Here is a 16,583-nt window from a genome sequence, read left to right on the forward strand (position 1 = left end):
ACGTAAGATACTTCTGGTGTTTGACAAAATTTCTACTGATAATTGGCCTGAATGTTGGATACACAGATGCTCGTTTTATCACTATTTACACTGTGCTGATGTTTTTGTGCTGTTTTAATTTAGGATATGCTCTATATTTTAAAAAGATAGATGTTTAGCATTGAGTTTTAGTTCTCATGATCACAGCGTGGCTGCTGCAGCTCCTGCTATTATAACTGTAGACCAAGGAAGAAGAAAGGAGAAGGACAAAGGTCAAAAGATAAGAGTCAAAGAGTAATCCAGGTGAGATCCCGTTTAAATAGACTTCTCAGAAGCCTTTCTCACATACTTATCATTGGCCAGGACTGTTTCAATGTTTCTTTCATCAGTGTCAAATTCACTTTTCTCAGTTGAGCACTCAATTTTATAGACTTCTCCTTATTCTGTGATGTTGTAGAAAAAGTGTGAGAGGGGAAATTTATGCTCATTAATTGAGACTCACACGGGGAAGGGAGGAGTGCTATGAATATCAAACCATCTTATTTTCCATAAAACAAATAGCTAAAGAACCTAAGTTGAGTGGTTCCCTTTTCAGATTCTGCTTCATCCAGCTTGAATTCCAGCCAGAACTTGTCCTCCTTCTCCAGGTGCACAATGACAGATCTTTAAGCACATTTATAGCTGTCTTCAGCTTGGGCTTGCTTCTGTCTGACCTAGATGCCATTCCTTGTGAGTCCTATCTTCACGGATCTCTGACACAGCTCAATGTCAAGTCAAAACCGTACACACCAGGAGTGGTGCAACTGAACACTCGCATGGTCAAATTAAAGTGATCCTGCTGATTATACAGGCTTCCTTGAAAATAATGGGTTTGAGGGGCTTCAGGAGGGGTTCACTCAACTTTATGGAAAAGGCAGACTCTGATGGCAATGAGCACTTCTCTATAGCTCCAGGTAGCCCTCTTGGTCCCACTTCTCCTGGATAACTTTGAGGTCCTATACTCCAAGTTATATAGACAGAAGAAGGAAGGAATTCTGAACTCATGCATTTTATGATCAACGTATTTCTGTCTCCCTCCCTCCCATACACCCATTTTATGTTATGATCTATTCACTCTTAAGGGTTCTCTCTCTGTTCTATGGGAACAGCATTTGGTGCTTATTTTTATCATAGCTTTTACCTCCCTGAAGTGTAATCCCTTCCTTAAGCACTTGTATACGTAACTATACCTGTGCCTCATTCAAGTCCAGCTTGTAGTTACCTTTGAAAATATATTTCCTGAATGCATTGAGTGCATGAATTGTTTTTCTTAACTTACAGCAAACAGAGCACAGTGCAGTAGTACTGAAACCGAGTTAAGCATCACAGTCACCTGTGAAACTCAAACAACATTATCAAACATTGTTATTTTCCATATTTTGATGATAGAAACTGAGGCACAGAGAAGTTAAGTGACTTGCTCGAGTTCACAGAGGTCGTAACTTCTAAAGCCAGGAATTGAGCAGAGGCATTTCAAGTCTTTAGCCCATGGACTTGTCCATAAACTATGAACACCTATAAGGAACAATGGGATTAATATGCTATATGTCTTTTTCCTTGAAGGGAGAAATAAGACCCAGGATGGGTATGAAGAGAGTTAGTGTAAAAGCTCCTTGGGCACCGTCTGTTCCTTTGTTACTAAAAACTGGCTGGTGAAGCAGCAGCACTGACAGCGCCAGCGAGCTTGGGAGAAATGTAGCATCTTTGGCACCACCTCCAGGCCTAGTGAACCAAAATCTGCTTGTACAAAATCTAGATGCATCTGAGCTGCCACTCTTCAAGCCCCTCTCTCCCACCTTGACCCATTCTTCACACACCTCTAAGTATCCTGATAAGAATAAACCCATACTCTTTTCCGTTCATTCATACCAAACTGATCCCAGAACCTTGAAGCCTGAAGCTGCACCTGTGTTGGGGCCCTCTGCTGCCCTCACGTGGCTGGTGTGTGCACTGCAGCCATGTAACTTGAGACCTGAGTCTTGGAATCACGTGTGTTTGGAGAGTAAGAAAAAATCTCAGAATGCTCAACATGGGGGAATATACTAAATAATCAGAAAGAGAGTCAATTGATATTTATTGAGCATGTATCATGTTATAGACACTGCTGTAGGTGTTTGGAATGTGAATACAAACAGCAGTAAAAATGTCAGCCCTCCCTCCTGTAAGGAGAGTGGCCCAGCACGGTGTGTCAGAGATGTAAGCACAGTAAAGAGGGCGTCCAGATGTGGGGGAGGGATGGCCCAATGAGGGGTGTCAGAGCCTGCATCGGGAGCATCTATTCCATGGCGTGCCAGTGCTGGGAGATTGATTACACACAGGCACATTGGTCAAATACGTGTATGTACTAAGAGATAAGAGCCTAATGGAAATTGTGCTGCCCCAGGAGCGTCTCCTGGCCTGAACTGGGTACCCTGTTGGGTGTTAGCTGGCGATACCAGACCAGTCCCTTGTGCCCCAGGAACTAACACAGAATTTTCAAATACATCCCTATAAGAAGGGGAGGTCCTGAGCTGAGTGCCAGGAATTGGGGCTGGACAGGAACAGGAGGTGGTGAAGGAGTGGATACACTGGCATGATGGCCAGAGCAGCTGGATCAGCGAGCCCAGCTGGAGGAGGGAAGGTTTGGAGCATATCCTCATATCCTCACTCCTGTTCCCTGCCTTTTCTAATTTTCCCTGATGTATTAGCATAAATCCTTGCACGTAAAGGATGCCATCTTCTTCACAGGATAGCTATAGAGCCAATGAATCCATAAATGCATAAATAACAATTGATCATCTCCATCCATGCCTTTTTGCCTTGGCATCAACCAAATGGGCTGAAATCTGGGATGGGGATTGTGGTGACTTTAGGAACCATGGGAACCTTTCTCTTCTTGCTGGGAATGTCCCACTCTCAGACAAGAACAGACAGGGTTTGTTTTATTTTTTTCTGTTCCTTTACTCCATTAAACATCAGTAAAAGTTTTAAATGAGACAAAACGTATTTGGTTGTAAACGGAGAAACAGAACCAAACAAAATGAAATGAAAAAGCCAAAGGACAAACTGAAAATCCTAAATAAACCCTCAGTGTTGGTCTTGGGGTTTTACATGTATCAATCACATAGGAGATGTGGTGAGTCCCACGTGCCCCCTCCTCTTGGGAACTGTGAGTAACAATACAGTCTTCTTTCAATGACATTAGCCGCACTGTGACGTCATTCAGGCACCTCCATTAATTAAAATCCCACAGGGGTGATCAAGACAGACAGGCGCTTTCCATATGTGATCACATCTGACGCTCACATCTCCCAGGAGAGCGACCTCACAGCTTTAGAGCAGAGCCAGCACTGAACCTCAGGCTTTTCTGACTTAAAAGCCCGTGCTTTTAAAAGTATACCCTGACTCTGAGCTCCTTGACCCTGTGTTTGTCTTCTCGGTCTTCACCCTGGAAAGACTGGCCATGGAATCTTGGAATTGTAACTCAGGCAGGCTGCTGCTATGGACTGAATTGTGTCCTCCCCAAACTCATATGTGACTGTGTGTGGAGATAGGGCCTTTAAGGACATTACTGAGGCTAAATGAGGTCCTGAGGGTGCAGTCCCGATCCAAGGACATTGGTACCCTGACAAGAAGAGGAAGAGACACCAGAGCCATCGCTGCCATGCAAGGGCACAGTGAGAAGGCGGCTGTCATCAAGGCAGGAAGAGAGCTTTTGCTAGAACCTGGCCATGCTGGCACCCTGATCCTGGACTTCCAGCCTCCGGAACCACGAGAAAATAAAATTTATTTTTGTTTGAACCATCCTGTCCATGGCATTTTGTTATGGCTGCTGGAGCTAAGACAGCCCCTACTTTTTTCACCTTGGTAAGTTGCTTTTCTTCTCTAAACCTTAGTTATCCATTTAACCATAAATAGAATTATTTGCAAAGTCACAATTCTCAAATGATGAACAACAGATTTCAGTTCTGCTTCTGATTTAGTTGTAGAAATTCATAGAAGTTTATCACTCTCATATTAACAAGCCAGATACAGTTTTTAAAAATGCTTCATAGAGCTGAAGACACAAAGGAATATAGAAAGAAAAGAAACACAAAGAAATTCCAGAACGTCAACAACACTTTCGAGAAAATAAGAGAACGTAGCTGCTCTCATCACTGGAGAAACAGCAGGAGGAAGGACCAACCTACCGGAGATGGATGTAAGGAGAAGCTGCTAAATTATAGTCAACACCTACTGGACACATAGGGGCTGGTGTGACGAATCAAGATTCCAAGGACACCCAGCCACAGAGCAAGTCTGCACCCACCCCTTCACTCTCCTCTGTGGGTCATACTCAGAAGAATTTGGAAGGAGAGAGAGAATGCTGAAAGACATCCCCTCCTGAGGTGCGTGCAGCCTCCTGCAGGTTTAAAGCAGCCACACCCTGGAGGCAAGAGGAGCAGGGCAGGAGAGTGGAGGGAAATCCGCCAGGGGTTCTCCAGGGTCCAACCTTCAAAGTCTGGTGATGGGTCAGGAAACCTCAGAAGCAATCCAGACTCCAACTCCCAAACTCCCAGAGCAGCAGAGCTGAGAGAAACCCCTCTGAGGCCTTTTGGACCTTCACGGAGAGAAGGGCAGCTGTCCTCCAAAGGCCAGAGGATGGAGAGCGAGGCTGAAAGGGATCTCAGAGCACTGAAGAAAGAGGGCAGACTGAAGGGCAGAGCAAACTCCCCAGCAACCCAGCCAGGTGGCAGCTTGGCAGTAACGCAGGGGGATTCTGGGAATGGTGACATGGCTACGAAGCCCAGGTGCGTCTCTGGGACCTTGTTAGTCCTCAGATCCCAGGCTCTGCTAAAGGGAAAGTCCTCATCCTACTCTCAAAGCAAATGGTGAACTAAATCAAACTAAAACCACAACCAGGCCGCATGCAGTTCGATTACAGATCTAACTGACGTCCAACATCCTTACAGTGGAGATGCATCTGGAAATGCTCCTTGCTGAGTTACCATCTAAAGAAAGAAATCTATTTCTTTGAGATGTCAGTTTTATCTCTGGTTATTTAGTAAGCTTAAATTGTGTACATGTGCATGTATGTGTGTGTATCCAGACGGAAAAAAATCATCATACCGCCAGCCATATCACCATACATAAAATGACCTCAAAACGGATCACAGACCTAAGTGCGAAAACTAAAACTATTAAATATCTAGAAGAAAGCAAAGGAAAAAAAAATCTTTGGACCTTATATACAACACCAAAAGCACAACCCACGAAAGAACAAGCGGATAAATTCAATTTCATCAAAATTAAAAGTGGTTAACCTTCAAAAGATGATGTTAAAAGATGAAAACACAAGCTGCAGATCATAGTCTAGGAGACAATAATCAACAAGCAAATAACTGAAAAGTAACTTGTACCTAGAATATATAAAGGACTCTCAAAACTCAGCAGCAATGAGAAAACCAGCAAACCATTTTTCAACGACAATAGTATTCATGTGTATTTTGTATTCTTTTTTAAAGTATATTTTTATTGAAGTATAATCAGTTTACAGTGTTGTGTTACCCTCTGGTGGACAGCACAATGCTTCAGTCATGTAGGAGCATACATACACTCGTTTCCATATTCTTTTTGACCATAAGTTACTATGAGATATTGAATGTAGTTCCCTGTGCCGTACTGTGTAAACTTGTTGTTTATCTATTTTATATATAATACTTAGTATCTGCAAATCTCGAACTCCCAATTTATCCCTTCCTGCACCCTTCCTCCACCTGGGAACCATAAGTGTGTTTCCTATCTCTCTGAGTCTGTTCCTGTTTTGTAATTGAGTTTGTCCCGTTTTTAAGTTCCACATACCTTTTTTTAATGGACAAAAGATTTCAGCAGGCATTTTATCAAAGGCCATACAGAGATGGTGAATGAACACATGAAAAAATGTTCAGCACCATTAGTCATTAGGGAAATGAAAATCAAAAGCAAAATGAGATACCACTATGCACCAGAATGGTTATCAAAACAGATAATGGATATCAGAGTGGTTAAAATTTACAAAGAACGACCATAGCATGTGTTGACAAGGATTGGTGGAACAGTTTGGCATATCTGAAAATGTCAAGCAAACACTTAACATGTGATCCAGGCATTTTATTCCTAGGTATTTACCCAAGAGAAAGAAAATATATGTCCATAAAAATAAAAAGACTAGGACACAGATGTTCAAACAACTTTATTTGTAATAGCCAAAAGTTGGAAACAGCCTAAATGTCCATCAGCAGAAAAATGGGGTTTCAGATTGTGGTACAGCCATACAATGGAATATTGCTCAGCTACAAAAACAATGGACTGTTGCCAGCTGCCATCATATAGACGACTCTCAGAACAGCTATGCTGAGTTAAAGGAGTTTGACGACGAAGAGTAGACCCCGTGTGTTTCCACTCATATAAAACTCCAGTAAGTGCACGTTTACAGTGACAGAGGGCACACCAGTGGTTGCATGGAAACAGGAGGGTGAGGCTGAGCAGATGGAGAAATTACAAAAGGGTACAGAAATCTTTCGAGATGATAAATACAGGTTCACTGTCTTGGTGGGGGTCATCTCATGGGTATACACATATGTCACAACTTACCCTTTTGGACAGACTTTAAATGTGTGAGGTTTGCTTTATGTATATTATACCTTAGAAAAGTTGTGTTTAGAAAAACAATGAGATACCACTTCTTACCCACCAGAGAGGCGCCAGTTAAAAGTTCTGTTAAGACTAAGAGTCTGGAGAGATGGGAACTTTCATCATTGCTGGTGGGAGTCTGAAGATGCACAAGTATTTTGCAAAACTGGTAAAATTAACTAAAGCTAAACAAACACCGATCCTATGACCCAACAATTCCATTGCTTGGATGAGACTCCAGAGAAAGGAGTGCATACGTCTGCCAAAAACATGTGTACATATGTTCATAGCAGTTTTACTCATATTTACCAAAAAAAGAAACATAATCCATCAATAGCAGAATGGATATTCTTTTTTCTCAAGATGGCTCTGGTAATTAGGGGTCTTTCCTTTCATATAAATTTTAGGCGAGTTCTGTGAAAACTGTCATGGTACTTCGATGGGGATTGCATTAAATCTGTAGGTTGCCTTGCGTGGTACAGACGCTTTAACAACAGCCATTCTTCCAATCCAAGAACACAGGATATCTTGCATCCTCTTCACTTTCCTTCCTCAATGCTCTGTGGTTTTCCGAGTGCAGGTCTTTCAAATTGTTGGTTAAGGTCACTCCCAGGCATTAAAGTCTTTTTGATGTGATTTTGAAGACGATTGTTCTCCTGCTTTCTCTTTCTGATAGTTCATCACTAGTGTACAGAAAAGCCCCAGATTTCTGTGTGTTTATCTTGTATCCTACAAGTTTACTGGATTAATTTATTAGTTTTAAAGTTGGTGAAGACTTTAGGGTTTTCTATACATAGTATCATGTCATGTGAATATAGTGACACTTTTACTTCTTTCCTTCTGACTTGGGATTAAGAGAAGTAAACTACTGTGCATAAAATAAATAAGCAACAAGGATAGATTGTACAGCACAGGGAGATATAGCCATTATTTTGTAATTACTTTAAATGGAATATAATCTATAAAATACTGAATCACTATGTTGTACACCTGAAAAAAATATTAATATTGTAAATCCGTCAATAAAAATTGAATGGCTACAGTGTGGTATGTTTATACAAAGTAATACTACACACAAAAAAATGAACTTCTACAAAGTGGTAACACATGAATGAATCTTAAAAACATCATGTGGAATGAGATAAGCACACATGAAGAAAATGCAGTCTCTCATTTCATTTTTATGAAGTTCAAAACAGAAAAAGCCCATAGTAATACAGATCAAAAGAGCAGCTAACTTTGGAGACGTCTTATTTGGAAGGAGGTATAATCTGATCTTCTGGGCTGCTGGATAAGTTCTATATGTTGATCTGTGTGTTGAGTGTACAGAAATATGTACAAAGCCCTTCACCTGGACCCCTAAAATTTGTCAACTTTACTCAAAGTGAGTATAGAAATGAGTAAATAAAGAGCAACGACAAATAATGGACACCGGAATCCCATGATTTAAAGAGGGAGAGATGGGCAAGGAGGAACAAAGATATGGAAAACATATTTTCAAGAAATTAGGCAACGGAAACTTCGTTCACCAAGGATTTGTAATCGCACAGGGTAGTCACCCTTGCTGCATCTCAGGAATTCTTAGTTGCTCTGAATTTCCCCCTCTGTAGTCCTGGTTGCTATATTTAGTTCCAGAAATACAGTGGAATGCTTTTTAAAAATTGGATTTCCTATTTATTACTATAAATGTTACACAAGTCAAACTCTGATATTTATGTTTCCCTTTTCTAACTTAGGAACTGAACATCTCCAGCCCAGACCTTTTTTTCTAAGCTGAAGGATCCCAGGATCCAGCCGCCTACCACACTCATCCACTTGAATTTCAAACACAACATATTAAAAATTGGACTTAGCTCCTACCCACCCTTTCCTCCTTTAAATTTATTCACTGTCCTGAATTCCCCATAACTGGCCTGCCAGAAACCCAAACATCCAGCTAGCTTTTTCCCTCTACCTTATCTCTCCTCATCCAAGCAATCAAAAAATTCTCCTGGTTCTCTGGTCCTTTGATATCTGTCTCATCTACCTCCTGGGCTTTGTATCTCCTGCCTTCTCCTATCTTGGTCTCTCATTATTTCTCTTGTAGACTCTAACAGCAACTTCTCATATGATGATTTGCAGTCCACAGTCCTCCTAAGAGACCAAAAAAACCAATGAAAGTTTTTAAAAAATTTTTGTGAACTAATGATGCATAATTCCACATATTTCATTTGCATATACAACAAAGAATTAATTATTAAAGATCACCTAAGTGAGGTACTAAGGATTACTGAAATTTTGTATTAATTAACTAAAATTAGCACATTAATAGGATTTACTGATTAAACTATACCCTACAAGGAAGTCTGGCTGAATGCAGTGTTACTTTACATAAATAGTTAGAATTACCTCAATGTTCTGAAAAGATGCCTTGTTATCAGGGTCATAGTTTTCAGTTCCTGCTTTTTTGCTTTTTAATTATAATTTCCCATATATGTCCATTTATATCACAGTGCTTTAGGTTTATTTTATTTAAAGATCTTATATTTGTCTTATATTTAAAGATAAATACATATTTTGATTCAAGTAGTAATCATTCACAACCCTAATGATCAAGAAGATGTGTATAGAATCCAATCAAATTTTGGTTTAAAGATAATGACATTTCATCCTAAAAGCTCAGTACTTTTTTCTCGGGAAAGCAGCAATGGTAGGATGAGGTAAGTTCTGGGGTCATTTCTCCCCCCTGCAAAGTGGAGCACAGTCAAGAGAGCTGGAAGATCACCACCCTCTTACGTCTTGGCATTAAGTCCTTGTTTCCTTCTCCCTCCCCAGCCAGTTTTTACAATTTAAACATTGAATCCCCTTTGAATAGCTTAAAAATTCTTTTCCCCACTTGCCAAACTCTTCACTTACTCCCCACTTGAAAGGGAATTTCCAGAACATACCATGATCTCTCATATATCTCCCTTAAAAAAAAAAAATCTCTGGAAGATTTTGCCCCAGCATTACATGTCTCGGTTTAGAAGTGACTCACATCATGTCCGCCCACAGCTCATTGACCAAAGTTAGCTACACAGCTCTCTCCCAGGTTCAAGGGACTAGGGAATTACAATCCTCCATGTGCCCAGAAGGAGAACCAAATGTGGGAAGCCCCTGTCACAAGTCTCCCACCCAACTGCCCACAAAAACAAAATCTGTTCTTCCCCTAGTTCTCATTTAGCTGACATGCTGGGAAGCTTTCACTGTCTCTCCCCCACGGACTTCAGGTCCCCTCCATGCCCCATCAGCCCTCTGTGCAGACCAACATTAAAACAACTATTATATTGAATTGTAATTGTCGCTTTGAACATCCTATAAAGGGAAACAGTCATGCCCTTTCACCTTGGTATCCTCAGCCTCAATACAGTGCATCTTACATAGAAAATATTCAATCAGCTATTATTATTTATTGGATTAATTAATGAACAAATTCCTAATGTTTATAACTAAATGTGACAGGGACCTCCTTCCACAATACAGCCGTTCGTGTAGAATTCCTTGACCATTACACTACACTCCCACCAACAGTGTAGCGGGTTCCCTTTTCTGCACACCCTCTCCGGCCTTTGTCATTTGTGGACTTTGTAATGATGGCCGTTCTGACTGGTGTGAGGTCATGCCTCATTGTAGTTTGGATTTGCACTTCTCTGATAATTAGTGATATAGAATGCACTTTTTACATGGTGAATTACCAACTTTATTGAATGTCTACGTTGTACACATGAATGTGCTTCTTTCTGAGAAAGCAGAGGGGAAGCCTTAAAGGACCATAAGCCTTCAAAGAGCTCACCAGGGTGAATATGAGGACAATGTGACAGCTCAGCACAGGACAGACAATGAAGTCGTACATGCCATGCGATCGGCATGTGTGTGTTACAAACCGCGAGTCCTCTGCGTTCAAGGTTGGCGTGCTCTGGATGCAGGGTGGGCTGGAGGGGAGACAAGCCGGAGGTAAGGCCATGTCAGCAGTCCCACCATGAAATTCAGGTCTAAAGCAGACTTCATTCACCACAGTACATGGAGGACATCTGACTTGCAGAATTTCTTACACAAGGAAGATATTTTCAGTGCAGTGTTTCTGTATTCAGGTTTCTTTTATTCTCATTGTTTTTCACAAAGATTAGTAGTCATATGTGTATGTATATGTGTGTGTGTAAATTTTTCTATTTTAGAAGATAGTATACTTCTTAGCAAACTTAAATTACCTTAACTTCCTAGGCGCTAATACATCCATTCATTTCTTAGAAGGTTAGCACTTACCATTCAATGTCTGTATAACATTTCTAGCATGCTAAGTTACTCTTCTCCTGAAAATCATTTTGAATCAGCCGTCAAGGAAACTATTTTCTAAGCTGAATGTGTAGACACTGACACCAGCCCTCACTGTCTCTGGGTTGGGACATTGTGAGATCCAGGTGTCAATGGTGCCGTGTGTGTGAGTTCAGCTCCTATTTGACTGAGTTGGAAATAGACCATTCCCATGCCAGCGAGCAGCCAGCTCACAGAGGTGTCACAGCGACGGGAGGTGGGGGGCTGCGGGGAGAGGACGTGTGGCGACATCTGCAACAGCCTGGAGTGATGCCACAGGGAGAGCGGCAGCACCTGCAGGTCACTGTGCGCTGAAATTGTTCTGAGTAAGAGGGTGAGTGTATTATCTCATTTACTTGCTAAGGGCAGCAATAAATTGTGTGTCGAGAGGGCAAAAAATACAACCCAAGTACATGACCTTACTCCTCTCTTTGCAACAGTTTCTTCTCTCCTCACCCAACATTTTGTGCTGTTACCAGAACTCATATATACATTGAAATCACTGTTTTCTAGCCCAGTGAAGGAAATTTAACAAATACACAATTGCATTGGCACAAATAAAAAGACCATACTGTACCTTAAACCAAAGTCACACTTAATAGAGAAATGAAATCAGAATACTATTCTGGAAAGCGGTCACTAAAAAGGGAACACTTCTGTCTCTTTGCAAACAAGATTATGTTTCATCACATGTTTGAGAAATCAGTTACACTTCATGTAATTTCTCAGTGTTGAATGCCCAATGGTTGTGTTGGGGCTTGACCACAGTGGGAAGAGAGATATTTGCTCATACTATGAAAAGGGGAAATGAGATCCAGCTTAAGCTCTAACTGCATTGACCCAGGAAGTTTAAAGATGACAGAAAGAATGGTACTCAGAAAGAATTCACAAAGGTGTCACAAGCATTCCACGACCATCCGTCGTTTACACATCCAGCATATGGATTGTTTCTCAGTGCTGCTTGTATTCTTTTCTTTTGAATTGAAGTCTAGTCACATTACTATGCTGTGTTGATTTCTGGTGTACAGCCCAGTGGTTCAGTTATACATGTATATGTTCCTTTTCATATTCTTTTTCATTACAGGCCCTTACAGTATATTGAATACAGTTCCCTGTGCTCTGCAGTAGGACCTTGTGGTTTATGTATTTTATATATAGTCGTGAGTGTCTACAAATCTCAAACTCCCAATTTACCCCTCCACCCTTTTCCCCCTGGTGACCATAAGTTTGTTTTCTGTGTCTGTGAGTCTGTTTCTGTTTTGTAAATAAGTTCATTTTAATGCTGCTCCTGAAGCTCAGGGAAAATTAATGTTTAACTTTATTCCATTGAAATCTGAGAAACCACTGATGGGGTACAGTAGTTCTACATAGGGGAAAGATCAAGTTAAATGACAGAATATTCCTACTTATACGGCTGAGTTGATTCATACAGAGGAATGTTGAGGACTTCCAATAATCACCCTGTTTTTTCACTAATTCTGCACATTCCTCTGTGTATGCATAATTATTTATTATTTTGCTAATTGCAAAAGTGATTATTTATATATGCTGAGAGAAGAAAATTTGGAAAATGCCAAAAAATGCAGAGTAAATAAAACTTCTGAAAAGTATTCATGAATAACCACTGTAAACATTTCAGTGTATGTTTTTTAGTTTTTTTTCTTACATAATATATTTTTAAACTTTTAAAATCACAAAATACATGTGTATATTTTAAAAGTCATACAAAATGTCATAAATTTAAGGATGAAAAATAGCCCTAATCTTTCTTATCTAATTCCCGACACCAGAGGTAACACCTTTTTAACTTCTTTAGCTATTTTTAGCTTCTTTAACTACACTCTAGTGTTACTGCCATATAGCTCAGGAGCAGCATTATTCTATTACTTCTTGGTTTTCAACCATGGGTATTTTCTGTTTATTTCTACCCAGGAAAATGCAGGTTTAGCTCTCTCTCACCTCCCGCTGCCCTGTTTTTCCCCTTTACACGCAGGCCCAAACACTCCCAGATGAGTCTAATATGATGGTACAATTTGGCTGTATTTCCACTCAAGGCTTTTGGTTTTCTCAGAATTAATAATTGCCTTAGTTTTCTGTTTGCTTAGTTTTCCATATACTTATTTATGTTTTAATTCATTACCAGAAGTCTCAGCCAAGCTCCCTTCAATAGGTGCAGACACTCCAGGCCATCTTTAAGTTTGGATTTCCCCAGCGTCCACATGGAGCCCATCCCCTCCTGCTACAACATGGATTGGCTTCGATTAGCCTGTAGCACAGGTGTCAGTGAGTGTCAGGCTTCACTCCTCCATACACCTGTGTGATTCCTTCTCCTCTCTCCTGTGCTAGAGTCGTGTTTCCTGGAACCCACATCTTCTATCTTATTGGCTCTCTTTTAAATGGAAAATGTCCTTCAGATGCTTCGTGAGAAATGGTGCAGAAGGAAGTTTTTTTGGTCCCTGAGAATGTCTTTGTTTTTTTCTTCTCACACTTGACAGATTGTATATAAGAATCTAGGTTTAACATCGTTGGCCTTAAATTTTAAAATTCTCTTTATCCCTGAAATTCTAAAATTTCACGATAGTGTGCATGGTATGGATTTTATTCTATAGCATTGTGCTGGGTCCTTGGTGGTCATTTCTGTCTGGAAACCTGTGTCCCTCAGTTTTGTGAATTTATTTTATATTTCCTTTTTTTGTGTATTTTTTTTTAAGAACTCCTATTAATTGGATGTTTGATCTCTTTATTTTCCAGTTTATTTTTTTTCATATTTTCTCTCCTGTTTTTAATCTCTGTCTTTTTATTCTATTTCTGGGAATATTTCTCTAGGCTTTTCTATTAAATGTTTTATGAACGTGGTAATATTTTTACATCACAAGGGCTCCTCTTTTCTTCTCTGATTGTTTATTATACAGCATTCTTGCATGTTCCATGGATGTGATATTTTCTCTTACTTCTCTGAGATATTCATTATAATTATATTTCCTTCTTTCTTCTTTCTTCTTTTCTTGCCTCTGTTTCCTTTGAGTTCCTCTTCTCGAAGTGTTTATTTTGATCTGTCTTCCACAGTAGCGGCTTTCATCAAGTATCTGGCAACTGTTGCTGACTATGTATAATTAAGAGATAGGCACCAAGAAGCTGAGTGGAAAATGTCAAAAGGTTTGAACACTGATTAAATAGGATCACAAACTGTTATGAAACAATACTTAGTTATGTATTTAACCAAAGTGACAATAGAAGATATAAAAGGCAAATACAGGAAGTTAACGCACCTGGAAAAAAATACTTATCTCTTTAAGTTTTGAGAAGACGTGGGTTTTTAAAGTAATCAATACCTGATGAATACCATAAAGCACGTGTAATTAATGATGTTGATAAGACCCAGAATTATGTTTCCCAGGCAAGTTACTTAACAGGTAAATGAAAATCTTTCACAATAATCCAGGACAATTTTGTTCTTTTAACCAAGAGAAAAAATTAAATTCTCGTTTAGCATCGGCACAGTATTACTGTTAAAGCTCATTTAAAAACCCATATCATAAATTCATTCCATTTTCATTCGCTTGACCACACAAGACAGGAATCCCTCCTCTCTCTTTCTTTCTCTCACTCATTTTCTCTCTTTTCCTAACTTGCTATATTCATGTAGGTTTGGCCCTTTATTTTCTTTTTACCTGGTCTAACATAACCTCCAAATAACCTCTAACTTAGGACAAAATGATTCTACTTTCCTTTAACAAAACCTCATCCTGATACCTCATGCCTTTCCCTACAAAATATATCACACTTCCCTTGGATACTTTGCACACAGTTTTTTCCTTTACCCTTATTATTTCTAGTAGTTTCCATTACATATATTGATTAGAATGCTTAACTTTAGTAACACAAATTTCCAAAAAAGTTGGGAGTAAGCAGTTGTGAACTGTCCGCCACATATTGGTACTGTGTAATAAATTAGCAAATTGAGGAATATATCATTTTGTAATGTCTAGAGACATATGCCTTCTTATACTACAGTTTTTTAAAGTGGCAAAAAGAACATGTTATTAATGGACCTAAATGTCTTTAGTCTCTATAATAAGAAGCCAAAAGTAGGTAAACTTAAACCTATGTTTAACAATTAGTGTTTCAGTATTTTCTCTGATTTAGAAATGATATCAATATTTATGAAAAGTCATCATTTAAGGTTAAGGTTACAAAAAGGATTTGGGAACTCTCTTTAGGCAGCCGTATTTTATGAAACATGATCATGGCTGCAAAATTCATTCACAAAGTTTTCTCCCGCTTTCATCCATTTAATTCATGGGTTCTTGACAATTGCTCTGGAATTGCCATGAGGATTTCATGAGATTTAAAAAATTAACCATCATTTTAAGTTATTTTTCTCGTTGACAAACCAGGCAAGAAGCACAAAGCACAGAAACAAAGAATCTAAAAAGTTAAGCATGGGTTTTGTTTTCCTGCCGTGTTGACATACATTGAGCAAATCATTTTTATTATACACTTTGGTCTTAGGTTGAATTTACAATTACATAATCTCAAACACCTCGTAGAGATAACATGAATTTATTTGACTAGTCTTAACTGCTATGTGCTTACATTTCCTTTAAGCCAATTAAATTAAGCTTTTTTACAAGTTAGTTATTAAGAATACCATCCAGAGTGAGAAATATATCACATATACATAACACATACACATAGACGTACAGACAGATGCAAACAGATTTTATAGCTTTCATTTAAATATTTTAGCCACATGTCAGGTACAACACTACAAAACTCAGTAGCTTATAAAATAAGAGTTGGATCTAAATGGTGTTTCTGGCAGATGGAACAAGTTAAGGTTACCCACTCAGATAGCTGAAGCCTTTTACCATATCCAGGGAGAAGAGTTTTTAAGATTTTTATTTGTCTTTAATAGAAATATACGAAGGCTCTAGACAAAACTGGGGAAAACAGAGCTTACAGAATAAATAGCAGTTTGCTTTTTTAAAATCTCTCTTTTCTTTTACTTTTTCTTTTTCTTTTCTTTTTTTTTTTTTTTTTTTTTCCCCTGTTCCATGGTTGCTTTTGCCAACAATTCTCTCTTTGGATGCTTACATTTCAAAGATAAATTATGATTAATAGTTCCAAGGGACTGAGGGAGAACTGTAGGTTTTACTTAAGAATGAACTCAGGGGCATACTTGCCTAGTCTTAGATGTCTAGTGTAATTACTATAAACTTTTTCTTTCCTTTAAGAGAAGGGTAGTCCAAGAAATTTTTTTTGGTAGAACAGGCCCAATGTGTGGGAAGGTCTGGAACCAGTGGGGTGTGATTACAGAGTAAGGGACAACAAATCAAAATTTTCTGTGTATCTTCTGAGTCTTTGTCAAATCTGTTTCCTGGTTATCAATATTTACCTAACTTTTACACCTGCTTCAGTGCCATCTGCGGTTCCTGACCTTTTTTCTAAGTCTCATCACCTCCTAATCTTGTTAAAGAGGGGTTTTTTTTTTTTCTCTTTTCTCACAAGATGTTCTTCTGTATCAATTTCTCTCTCTTCTCTCTCTCTTTCTTTTTTTTCAACCTAGTCTTCCCATAGGTACCAATAAGGCATTTGTTTAAGAC

Source organism: Camelus dromedarius, chromosome 11, assembly GCF_036321535.1.
Source record: "Camelus dromedarius isolate mCamDro1 chromosome 11, mCamDro1.pat, whole genome shotgun sequence".
Lineage (NCBI taxonomy): Eukaryota > Metazoa > Chordata > Mammalia > Artiodactyla > Camelidae > Camelus > Camelus dromedarius.